Source organism: Ptychodera flava, chromosome 17, assembly GCF_041260155.1.
Source record: "Ptychodera flava strain L36383 chromosome 17, AS_Pfla_20210202, whole genome shotgun sequence".
Classification (NCBI taxonomy): domain Eukaryota; kingdom Metazoa; phylum Hemichordata; class Enteropneusta; family Ptychoderidae; genus Ptychodera; species Ptychodera flava.
Genome location: NC_091944.1, coordinates 1,781,406 through 1,792,359, shown reverse-complemented (window position 1 = coordinate 1,792,359; position 10,954 = coordinate 1,781,406). Strand labels below are relative to the sequence as shown.

General features: G+C 37.7%; 1 long non-coding RNA gene across 1 annotated transcript; it reads left to right on the top strand.

Moving 5' to 3' along the window:
• The first annotated feature begins 368 nt into the window (after positions 1-368).
• On the top strand, positions 369-1,730 carry LOC139115123 (uncharacterized). The gene is made up of 2 exons (XR_011548050.1): positions 369-1,156; positions 1,535-1,730. It is a non-coding gene; the product is annotated as an uncharacterized lncRNA (long non-coding RNA).
• Positions 1,731-10,954: the final 9,224 nt, after the last annotated feature.

The window sequence follows — 10,954 nt, the reverse complement described above, 5'->3', positions numbered from 1 at the left end:
AAAAGTTCAACATAATAAATCTAACTTAATTGCTTAAGTTTGGCCTCAGACCCCCCCCCCCCTCCCTTCTAACTTAACTGACCTAAAATTGAAAAACATTGCGGACTCATACCCTGTACTAATTCTTTCAAACGACGTACCAATGTACCATTGAATTAAATAAAAATTGAAAACCATTATAAAGTAACAAAAATACGGATGACTGGATCGGTTTTAGCGTACAAAAAACAGCCTTGAAATGGTAAAATTTGCCAAAAAGACGTTAAATCGTTTTTGACTGCACATAAATTAATTTGGCCAAAACCCCCCACCCCCAAACTTAAGCAATTAAGTTTTTTTTCAAACATCGATCTTTTGACGTCGCCCTGTTAGCTTACAGTGTGTGTCCCATCGATGCCGCTAACAAAATCTCGCCTTCTGATAACATAGGTCGAGGTAAAAGGCTTGTGTCCATGTTTTCAGCGTTAGAGTTATATTGTCGAGCACAAATTTTAGGTTTAGGATTGCACTCCATCCCGAGTCGCTGTACGAAAATTCATTGCGCTACTTCGCCAATGTTCAACACGTCCTGTATATCAGCTGCGAGCAGCCGACATGTTTTACACTCTCCGGTCACGGTTCATCAAGGTCAGTTCGCGCATTGATATTGATTTTTCGTGCTGAAAGAATTTTTACTCTCTTTTTAATCTTTCTATGATAAAAATAACCATTTACATTAAACTAATAAATTAAATGCTATATTAAGTATGAAATATAACGGATTGGTGCAGATGTAGAGTCAATTCCAGCGTTTAAAAACGGGACTACATTATCAATCGCGTAATGATTTATAGATCGCACTTCCGTTTATCGTCATGAGGCTTGATCGGCGCGAAGTTAGATTTTAGTACCATCGGCCAGTGTTGGCTGCGTACTTGTGATCAGGGAGTTATCTAGTGGACAATTTCGTGATCTTTCTATGGAATCGCCAGCCAAATGATATCACATAGTTGCAAAAACGTGTATACAGTACCAGGGACTGGCGGAGTTCTAAATTTGTGAACGCGAGCGGCAGTAATGATGCCGACTATATTTTCTGAGTACGGTATTTACACACACTCAGCACGGAGAGACCTGCAACCGGGAATCGTCCAGCGTTTGCGGGCCGTTCACAAATGTAAGTCAATGTACCGTTGGTCTGTACATCGCTATTATGTTCTGTAATCGTTGTATTGCAATGTTTACCTAAAGATAAATTTTCGTTGAGTACTGATTCATACTGAATTCACTTTCGTTTCACAACAGTAGGCCTACGTGCTGAGATTTTTGCAGATTGTCGCCGTCGTGTATGTAAACAACATAGCATGCGGCGAGTTGTCCGCTGTCGGACATTTTAATTAATTTCGATCATGAATATTTATGCATTTTCTGCTTCAATTTTTCAACTTGATTATATCTCATTTTCAAATAATTATCGATTTCTTTCATGAAATTTACAATGTTTGGTCAAACGGTAAAGTCTTACACTCTTTCCTGAACGATTTATATTTTACAGAATCCATTGCTGGTACACGTACGCTAAAGGGGACTAGAAATTCAGAGAACAGAAAGCCAAATCGCAGCCTTTGACAGTAATGTAAATGTTACATGAAACTTCTCAAGTCAAAAGAAAATCTTGACATGATCATGACACTTATTTGGCATGAAATGAACATGGCATATAAAATAAATCGTACCACAATTGAATTTAACCTTTTTTTCTCTGTCGTCTTTTAATTTATAATAACTTTATTTGCGCTGACCATTGTTTCTCGTGAAACTGGTATTTCAGAGCTTAGTTGGATCACCGTCCACCCACCTGGTGGGTGGAGGGACGGTGGTTGGATAAAACACATCTTGTGGTGCTGTCCACAGTCTGCCATAAGATTTGTCAGATTTTCATTCTCAACCATGTCACTGACATTGGCCATGTTTTGTGGAGGGACCGTGGTCTACACAAGTGATTCTACAACTTCTGTGTACATATTTGAACTGAACTTATATTTTTGGAGAAGATAAAATTTTTTGGTTTTCAGTATCTCTTGTCAATTATAATGTATTTAGTTACTAAATTATAATGTATTTAGTTACTAAAACTGAAATTGGTAAAAGTTTATTCCAGAGCTGACTGTTGTGGAATTATACCAACTTTTGAAGGAAATTTTGTATTGTGTAATTTGCAGCAAATGTGCAGTAACATGCAAAATAATTTGCTGTATTATTTTCAGTAATATTCAAATTAATTTACCGCAAGTTTGCTGCAAGGATTGTGCCGCAAATTTGCTGCAAAGAGTTTACAGCAAGGTTGCGGCAGGGGGTTTGCTGCAAATATGCAGCAAGTTCACAAGAAACCTAATTTGCATCTGAAAAATGAACCACCCGCATATTTGCGGCAAATAGTTTGCTGCAAATTTACTGCAAAGCTTGCGGCAAATTTGCAATAACAGTTTGCGGGAGGCCTAAAATTTCGGTAAGGGAGATGAGACGAGCTTAGTAGGTAACGTATGTCACCATTACGGAGAAACAGTTGTCATATTTTGTGTCATATCGTATTTTAAAGCTTGTACAAGTACGGAATAGTAGACGGAAAAGGTATATCTTCCTCAAAACGTCATATTAAAGCACATTTTAATTTTCTAGCAGAAAATATGAAGCTGCAATAACCGTAACGTAGATTACAAAATATAATGAAACAACAATTTGTTGTTTTTTAACATCGTCATGGGCACTATGTGTCTGTAACCATAAAATTATTTTACTACTAGTTGCAGAATGGGGAAAACTAGAGCCGAAATTCAGAAAGCTTACAGAGAGAGAAAACGACTCAAAGAGGGAGATGATTTTTTGAGGAAGGAAAGAGAGCGTGTTAAGAAGTACTACAAACCAGTAAAAGAGTTAAGTAAGAAAGCAGCACAGCAAAGACGAGAGAAAATTAGAAAGTCAGTACAGTTGTGTAGGAGAAGACATAAAGCCAACAAAGCACTATGTCAGTTACAGAATACGACACCTGTCTCAGATTCTGAAGGTGTGACAACCAGGTCTTCGACGAGCTTACCTTCTCAATCAACAACAAAAACGACACCGGGTAGATTAGTAGTAAAACTGAATTTTCGAAGAAGTAGTACAAAGAAGAGAGTAAGTAGAGCGGTATCTAAGGCACACAGAGAGATACAAAGAATGAAAATGGAGCTACAGAAAAAAACGCGAGCATATAACAGAGTCAGTAGAAAGTATCAAAGGTTGTTTAATCGTGTAGGAAATAAAGCATACTCACAAACAACGAAAGAAGTTCAGATGAGTTCAACACCGAGAGGAAAAGCAGAATCTGAACTCAGACGTGCTGGTTTAAGTCCAAGAAAGGTGCCACAATTAAGAAAGAAATTACTTTTCGCGAATGTAGTGTGTGAGGAAATCAAAGAAGCGCAAGACTGTGAACAAGGGAAGTAAGAAGAGATTAATCGGGAGAGTAGTTTCTGGCAACATAATAAAGAAATATAGATGCATGAGTAGACTGAGAACAGAGACAGGTGTTGATAGAAAACGGCAAATTGTTTCTAAAGTATGTCAGCTGAGAGGAAAAGCCAGGGCTAAGTTAAAAGAGACAGTCGTTAATTTCATGGAGCGAGATGATAACAGCCGTGTGTTCCTGGGAAAAGTGATGTTAAGAAAACATCTGAAGGGAAAAAACAAAAGAGGGTAATGACAGATTTCATGAAAAATGTCCATGCTAAATTCTGTGCTGAGAATCCGCATATCAAAATATCGTTTTCCGCATTTTACAAATTAAGACCGGTGGAAATTCAATTGACGAATTTCATGTCTAGAAACAGATGTCTTTGCCTAAAACACCAAAATGTGATGTTAAAAATTAAAGCAATGAAAAATATGGGAATTAAAATTGTTGGAAATCCGGATCAATTTGTATCACTAAATAGCCCTGAACAGATGAAAAATATTCTGTCAGAGATAAAGTCAAATGTTGCCAAATATGAACATTGGAAGCGGGTTCAGGTAGAAGATGGCACCTACAAAACCAAAATAGTTGAGGAAGAGGTTACCACGGCAAAGTTTATCGAAATTGTTTTGAATGAGCTCGAGGAATTCCGCCAACATGTGCATCGAGTGAAGGTACAGTATGAACAACTTCATAAATTGAAGGAGAATCTTCCAGAAGGTCATGCCATGGTTCAAATGGACTTTGCTGAAAATATTCATGTATTTCGGCAGATGAAGTACAAAGTGCGTATTGGAATACCACCATGGTAACCCTCCACCCAGTTGTTCTGTATTATTAAGATTCAGCAGCTGAGCTACAACACAAATCAATGATTTTTGTCAGTGACGAACTGAGCCATTATTGCAATACTGTACTTGCAATAATTAAAAGACTCATTCCCTACTTGAAAAAGGAACTTCCTTTCGAATGTAAATGGCTTCATTACTGGACTGATATTCCTACTTCCCAGTATCGGAATAAACACATCATCAATTTAATATCCATCCATGAAGAGCGATTCGGAATGAAAGCCACCTGGAAACACTTTGAAGCTGGCCATGGAAAAGGGCCATGTGACGGCCTGGGAGGAACTTGCAAACGACTGGCTGATCTAGCTGTGAGACAAAGCAAAGTAAGTATTCAAAGTGCAGCCGATTTCCATGCATGGGGATCCGAGCAAGGAAGCAACATAAACTACATGCTGGTCAGTAAGTCTGAATGTGAGTGTGCCGCCAAGGAAAATTCCACCCTAAACGTAAAACCTGTCAAAGGAACAATGAAGATCCATGCTGTCGTTGGACTTGGCAGTGGCGCTATTTTGCACAACAAAACGTCGTGCTACTGTGATGCTTGTAAGCAGGGGAGTTGTGGGAAGAGGCTGCTGTGTCGTTGCCAAATACTCCTGTCTGCCGTCCTTCAACATCTAAGACTACTGCTAAAAGTACATCGGAAACAAAACAACAGCATGGCGAGGATTCAGAAGAAATTAACCCCAAAATAGGTGATTGGGTCGCTGCAGTATACGATTGTGCATGGTACATCGGTCAAGTAAAGGAGATAGATCCGTTTGACAAGGAGATCTACATATCTTTCCTGCAAAAATGCCCTGGTCGAGCAGGAAATATTTCCTTTAAGAAACCATCTAGAGATGATGAAATATGGGTATCATTGAAAGATGTCTTGTGCTGTATTGAGCAGCCTCGGAGTGCATGTAAAAGAGGAAGGGTGCTTCATGTAAGTTCATTAACTGAAGAGCTAGTTCGAGAAGAATTTTTGCGATGGAAAAAAATCAGATAGATCATTAAAATACCATTACAGTTTACTAAAGTTCAATTGATCAACATTTTAAACAAGGATGACTTTGTTGATATTTCTGAATTCTCAGAGAATTTGACTACCATGTGTTGCGTTATGAAATGAAATCCGTTTGGCAACATTTGCCACCTCGTTTCTTGTTTGTATGAAGGATTGTCGTAACTCTCTTTCGATATAAAATAGCGACTAAACCTTGTATTATCACACATATTTCTTCGAGAGAAATCGGTGTTATTGACTGACTTGACATTTTAACTTTACATTTCCTATGAAGCAGTCGGATTGATATGTAATTTACGTTACGGTTATTTAAGATCCTCTTTAAAGTGGATAGAGTGTGATAGATAGCTGAAAACTGCTACAGAGGACTACAAAGACATTAGTCTATCGAGTATCTATGATGTTGTTTTAAAATACAAACTTTTTTCAAGAAATGTTCCAATTTCGATGGCTGAAACATTCCATCCATCCATCCAGAGGGATTAGATAACATACAGTTTTGTTCAAAACGACTTAAGCTTAGATGTTAACAGAAATATTGCTATTGATAACGATAATTTGTTTCCTCGATGTTAGTTATGGCACATCGGATGTTAAAAAGATGACTAGAGTTATTGCATGTAACTTGTAACAGTTTCTTTAATTTACGTTACCATAAGACAATATTGACGTAATCTACGTTACAACTTTTCAGGACAATATAATGTTTTTACTAACAACATAGCACAGTTGTTAATGAAATTGTCTACATTTCACATTCAACACAAAATAAAAGAAGAAACAATGTCACCTGAACGGTTAGTCAGTTTTATGTATAACAAAAGATGCTATCTATGCCCATGAAAACTTTTATTTAGATTGATGGTATCACGAATGTGGCAGTATTTTTTGTCTGTCAGCAGTATGTTGTAAGTATTGAATACCAATTTTATGAAGGCTATGGGTAACTTGCTCTTAAATCATATTATTACTTTTCGAAATATCTGTTGCTAGTTTGGTGGGTATAACTATTTCAAAAACAGTCAATGGTAACGTAAATTACTTTCTAAATTTGCATACCTATAATAGAATCGCACAAAAAATAAAAACGAAGTTGATTTATGTGTTGAAAATTTGCACAATACTGCAAAGTCATGTCCATAATACTCAGGATATAAAAATATATTGATTAGCCAGCATCACATAAAAAAACACTTTAGCCTCAACTTTGTCCACTTTAACTGAGAATCAGTGTGGAACGCTTTTTTGGCAGGTATCGCAAGCTGGTAGATAAATACAGCATGTCTTTTCGACAAAATGATCGCTGATGGCATCAGTGACATATTGGACCTTAGTTGGTGACCACTATCTATTTGACTTACAGATTGATATATGGCGGATGCCACATGTGGGGCAGGATGCACTTACTATTTTCGAAACGCCTGACATGACTTCTTAGCCTTTTGCCCAGAGGTCCATTTATCTTTCTGTCATGAATTTAACTTTGTTGTGTGTACCTGTGCTTTGCTGTCTGTTCTGTGCTGTCTTGTGTCTGTTTTTAAGAAGTGTATTACGAATTTTGACCTAGTGTTATGGATTACGGATAGGTATGATTGCGATTATTATCGAAACGGAAATATGCGTTGGGTATCCCCAATCAAGATATCTGTCATCCACCTCATAAGAAGTAAACTTTTACTGGTCATTTTGTATGGATGGTTAATAATATAATTTAATAATAATTTTCCATGATTGGTAATTATATCAGATATCAGAAAAAGACATTAAATTTTATGCTGGTGTTCTATTTCTACTAAATAGGTCATATCGATGTCAGTGGAGGAAATGGTTACAGAGAAGGCAATCACTCTTACGGAGGAGGTGCTGGGGGTGGCTATGTATCCCTTGGATACAAAGACATGGAACTCACTGGTGACATTACTGCTAAGGGTGGATATGGACACCAAAATGGTGCTGCAGGGGCTGTGTACTATGCTCAGCTGACTGAAACACGAGAAGAAAGAAAGGTAGACAGCTGAAATTTTTCATAGAACGGACATCAGACCAACCACAAAAATAGTGTTTGTTCCTCATTGCTGTGTAGGTCAATCTAGGCTAGCCATGTCAGCAATTTTCAGCTCACATTTGGTATACCAATGTGAGGTTATTGTATAAACTGAATTCGGTGGTGTCTGTATGTATGTCTTTATGTCTGTCTGTATGTACATATGTATATATGTATGTACATACGTACGTACGTACCTGTAGTATGTCCGTCAACATCAAAACTCGCTAACCACTGCACTTTTTAGCTTGGTATTGGGTGTATGGATGCATCCTGGGCTACAGATGGGATTTAGTTCAAATGAAGTTTACATTGCCAAAATTATGCAAATGAGCTTAAAAAATGTGAATGATTGTTTTGAAATTTTGTGTGCAAGTACCTTAGGTGAACCTTATACAGTTTCATTAATATTGTGAAGATATCTTGAATTTTGTATTTTTGCTGAACTTTTTGGTTAAATTTCTGATTTTTTATCGAAAATTCTTTTCTCTGAAACCGCCGGCCCAATTGCTCTCAATTTGGTTTGGATGTTGGAAAAGTGTTACCCATCTTATTTTTTGAAATTATTTCAAAATAGGAAAAATTACTGTTTGGGGGCAATTTTGTCATTTTTGGTCAAAAAATCTTAGAAAATATTTTCTTTTTAAAACTGCTGGACAGACAGCTTTTATATTTGGTATACAGATTTCAGCGATGACAAAGTTGGCTGTGTGGAAATGGTCCTGAAATATACAAATTGTATTTTTAAACAATTTTGTCATTTTTGGTCAAGAAAACTTGTTCTCTGAATTACTTGTCTGATAGCTTTGTAATTTAGTATAAAAGTCCTGGGGGAATTTATTAGATAAATTTCAGCTCAAAGTGTCAGGAAACCCCCAAATTTGTATATTTTTGTGACCATAAATGACCTACACCAACCCAGGATATGTTGTGAGAGAGTTTCGAAGGTTTTGAACATAATTTTGCCATATTGGTATCAAATTGTAGGAAAAAATAATCCAGAAAACAAAGCTTAGATTAATTTTTTATTGTGGACCAATTTTTAAGATTCCAGATGTCATTATGTAAGATTCCAGATGTCATTATCACCCCCTGCAGTGGAAAGCATTTCAATATCTGTAACTAACTTTAGTGCTGTTTACATTTGAATTCCAGCACTCATGCCATTAATTAAAAAATCCCCAAGGTTGTAAATACATTTCCAGCCATCTAGCCATTACAGCTTTTTATGTAAACATGGTCAATACCAAGGGATGTAACATTTGATATGCAGGAGGAGGTAGGGTCTAGAAGATTGATGAGGTAGCATTACTTTTCTACCAGATTCATTGTACTTGTTTTCCCCACTCTTCCACCTTTTCTTTTGTCAAGCTTTCCTGGCTGATTTTTTGTTGACATTTGCTTATGTATTTAGGATCTGCTGTCCCATTGGTATAGAAGTTGATATGCATGTTCCTAAAGATGACCTCCAGTACCTAAGTTGCAGACCTATACTTTTGTCATTCTTGTTTTTCTGGTTTAAATATTTCTTGAATGGACCAATTCAAACTGAATGTGAGGATATAGTGTCCGTGACGGTATTTTTCTACTAGCTGCGACAAAATGTTTAGTATATAAGAATTAAACTGACAGTGTCCTATGCATGGCAGAAATGCTGATGCAGTGTTCTCCACAAGGGGTTTTTGACGGGCGGTGCGCCCGGCTTCTTTTTGTCGCCGCCCACCTTTAATCTCGCCCGCCCACCTTTGTTTTCTGTCGCCTAAACTGTTTTCACAGTCAGTTGTCCGAACAATATCTGAAAGCCTATTGAATAAAAATGACAGCAACTGACAACGTCGTGTAATAAAGAGGGACCGTTCACACATCTGTCGGTTTGTTTTGCGACTGCATGCAATCCTCAATGTTCTCCCCAGGCCCCGACGGCCCCGATCCTGTTTCATATCCGCCGGCGCCGATACTCTTTAGTAAATGTGGTTGAAGACCTATGTTTCTCAGCGGCGATTTTGTCACGCTCTTATTTCAGCAAGCTTTTCAAGTGTGAAACGGCCGTAGTGCCGATGAACACTGGCTAAGACTTCAATTCAAAAAGCTTGAAATGTGTTAAGCTGCCGACCGTACCGTACAGACACCGTTTCATACAACGGACACGGTACACTCGAAGGCTCGGTGTTGCATTTTTGCCAGCGGACACTCAGTCAAAGCATCTATGCTATTGTCAACTGCCATTGCCGCCAATGTCTCGTACTTGTAAGGATCCGAAGGTCAGGAAAAGTGATTTCGATCAGATCTGGCTAAAATCGTACGATTGATTGAGACAAATATCAGATGCAAAAAAGTATGGTACTTCGCGTGCTCAGGTCGTTGCGTATCCGAGCCAAGTTAGCAATTTTGAGATCCGTGTACGTCCACATGACGTTGAAGCCATGTGTGTCATTTCCTGTCACGCATTCGTAACTTGCATGGATTCATTCGATTGACTTTGAGAAGCAGTTGCGTTTGATCAAGTTTCAAAATCCGTGACCGTTTTAAAATATCAAAGGCACAATGAAATGAAGTAAAAAGAAACTGCACGAGCTAAAATCATCATTCGTGTGATCATCCGAATACAGCAGCTATGTACCGTACATACGGTTCTGTAGGCCTACTGTATAGTTCAAAGGTCGCGTGTGATCGAGATCTAGTGCGCCAGCGTGCTCCACACAAACATGCATGGCAGCCTACGCCGCGCAGTTGTCGAAGTTTTGTACGTTTGCCGAACTAAGAGTCGATGAAATTTCAAATCTTTCTCTTGGAAATACTTGGTATCATTTTTTTCGGGCCTCCCTTTATTATGAATTGAGTTTTAAAGTCAACGTATGTTTCTCTGCAGGCATACTCCGCATTGTAACTTAGTGCATTATTCAGTCCCGTGTCAACTTGTCATGGACGTAAAAAAAAGACGTTCATGGCTTTACCAATCCGGCTACAGACAAACATATAGTAACAGAGGGTCACATGAAAACGTGCCACCATTTGCCACCGATTATTTCGAACACTGATACTTCTCATGTAGGCCTACTTTTGAATGTTGGTATTGTGCAATATATTTACTAAATTGTGTATTGTTTGTATTAGTTCAATGTGTTTTTTTTCACTTTTGATGTTTTATTATTTATTTAAAGTAAATAGACAGGATTTAAATGTAAAAATAAATTGTTTAGCTTGCCATTAATCACTGCTGAATGGAGAAAAATATTGAGAATGTCAGAAGTATATCTCATCACTGGAGTGCCTTGTGAATAGCCCTGGTGATATGTAACTTGTATGCAAATATTATGCAAATACATATGTAATTAGCCGTCCGCCTTTAATTTCATTTGTGGAGAACACTGTGATGTACATCAGATCACATACATATACATGGTACAGGTCACAATAGAGACCCTATGTAGCCGCGTGTCAGTATTACCACTGCTTTGAAATATTTTTCTTTTTTATGTCAGCAATTAGATCTTGTGAGCTCAAAAGTAGTATCTAGATAAAATAAAAAACATCATTTGTGTAAGAGACTTGAATAACAGACAAATCTGCATTTTTGGCAT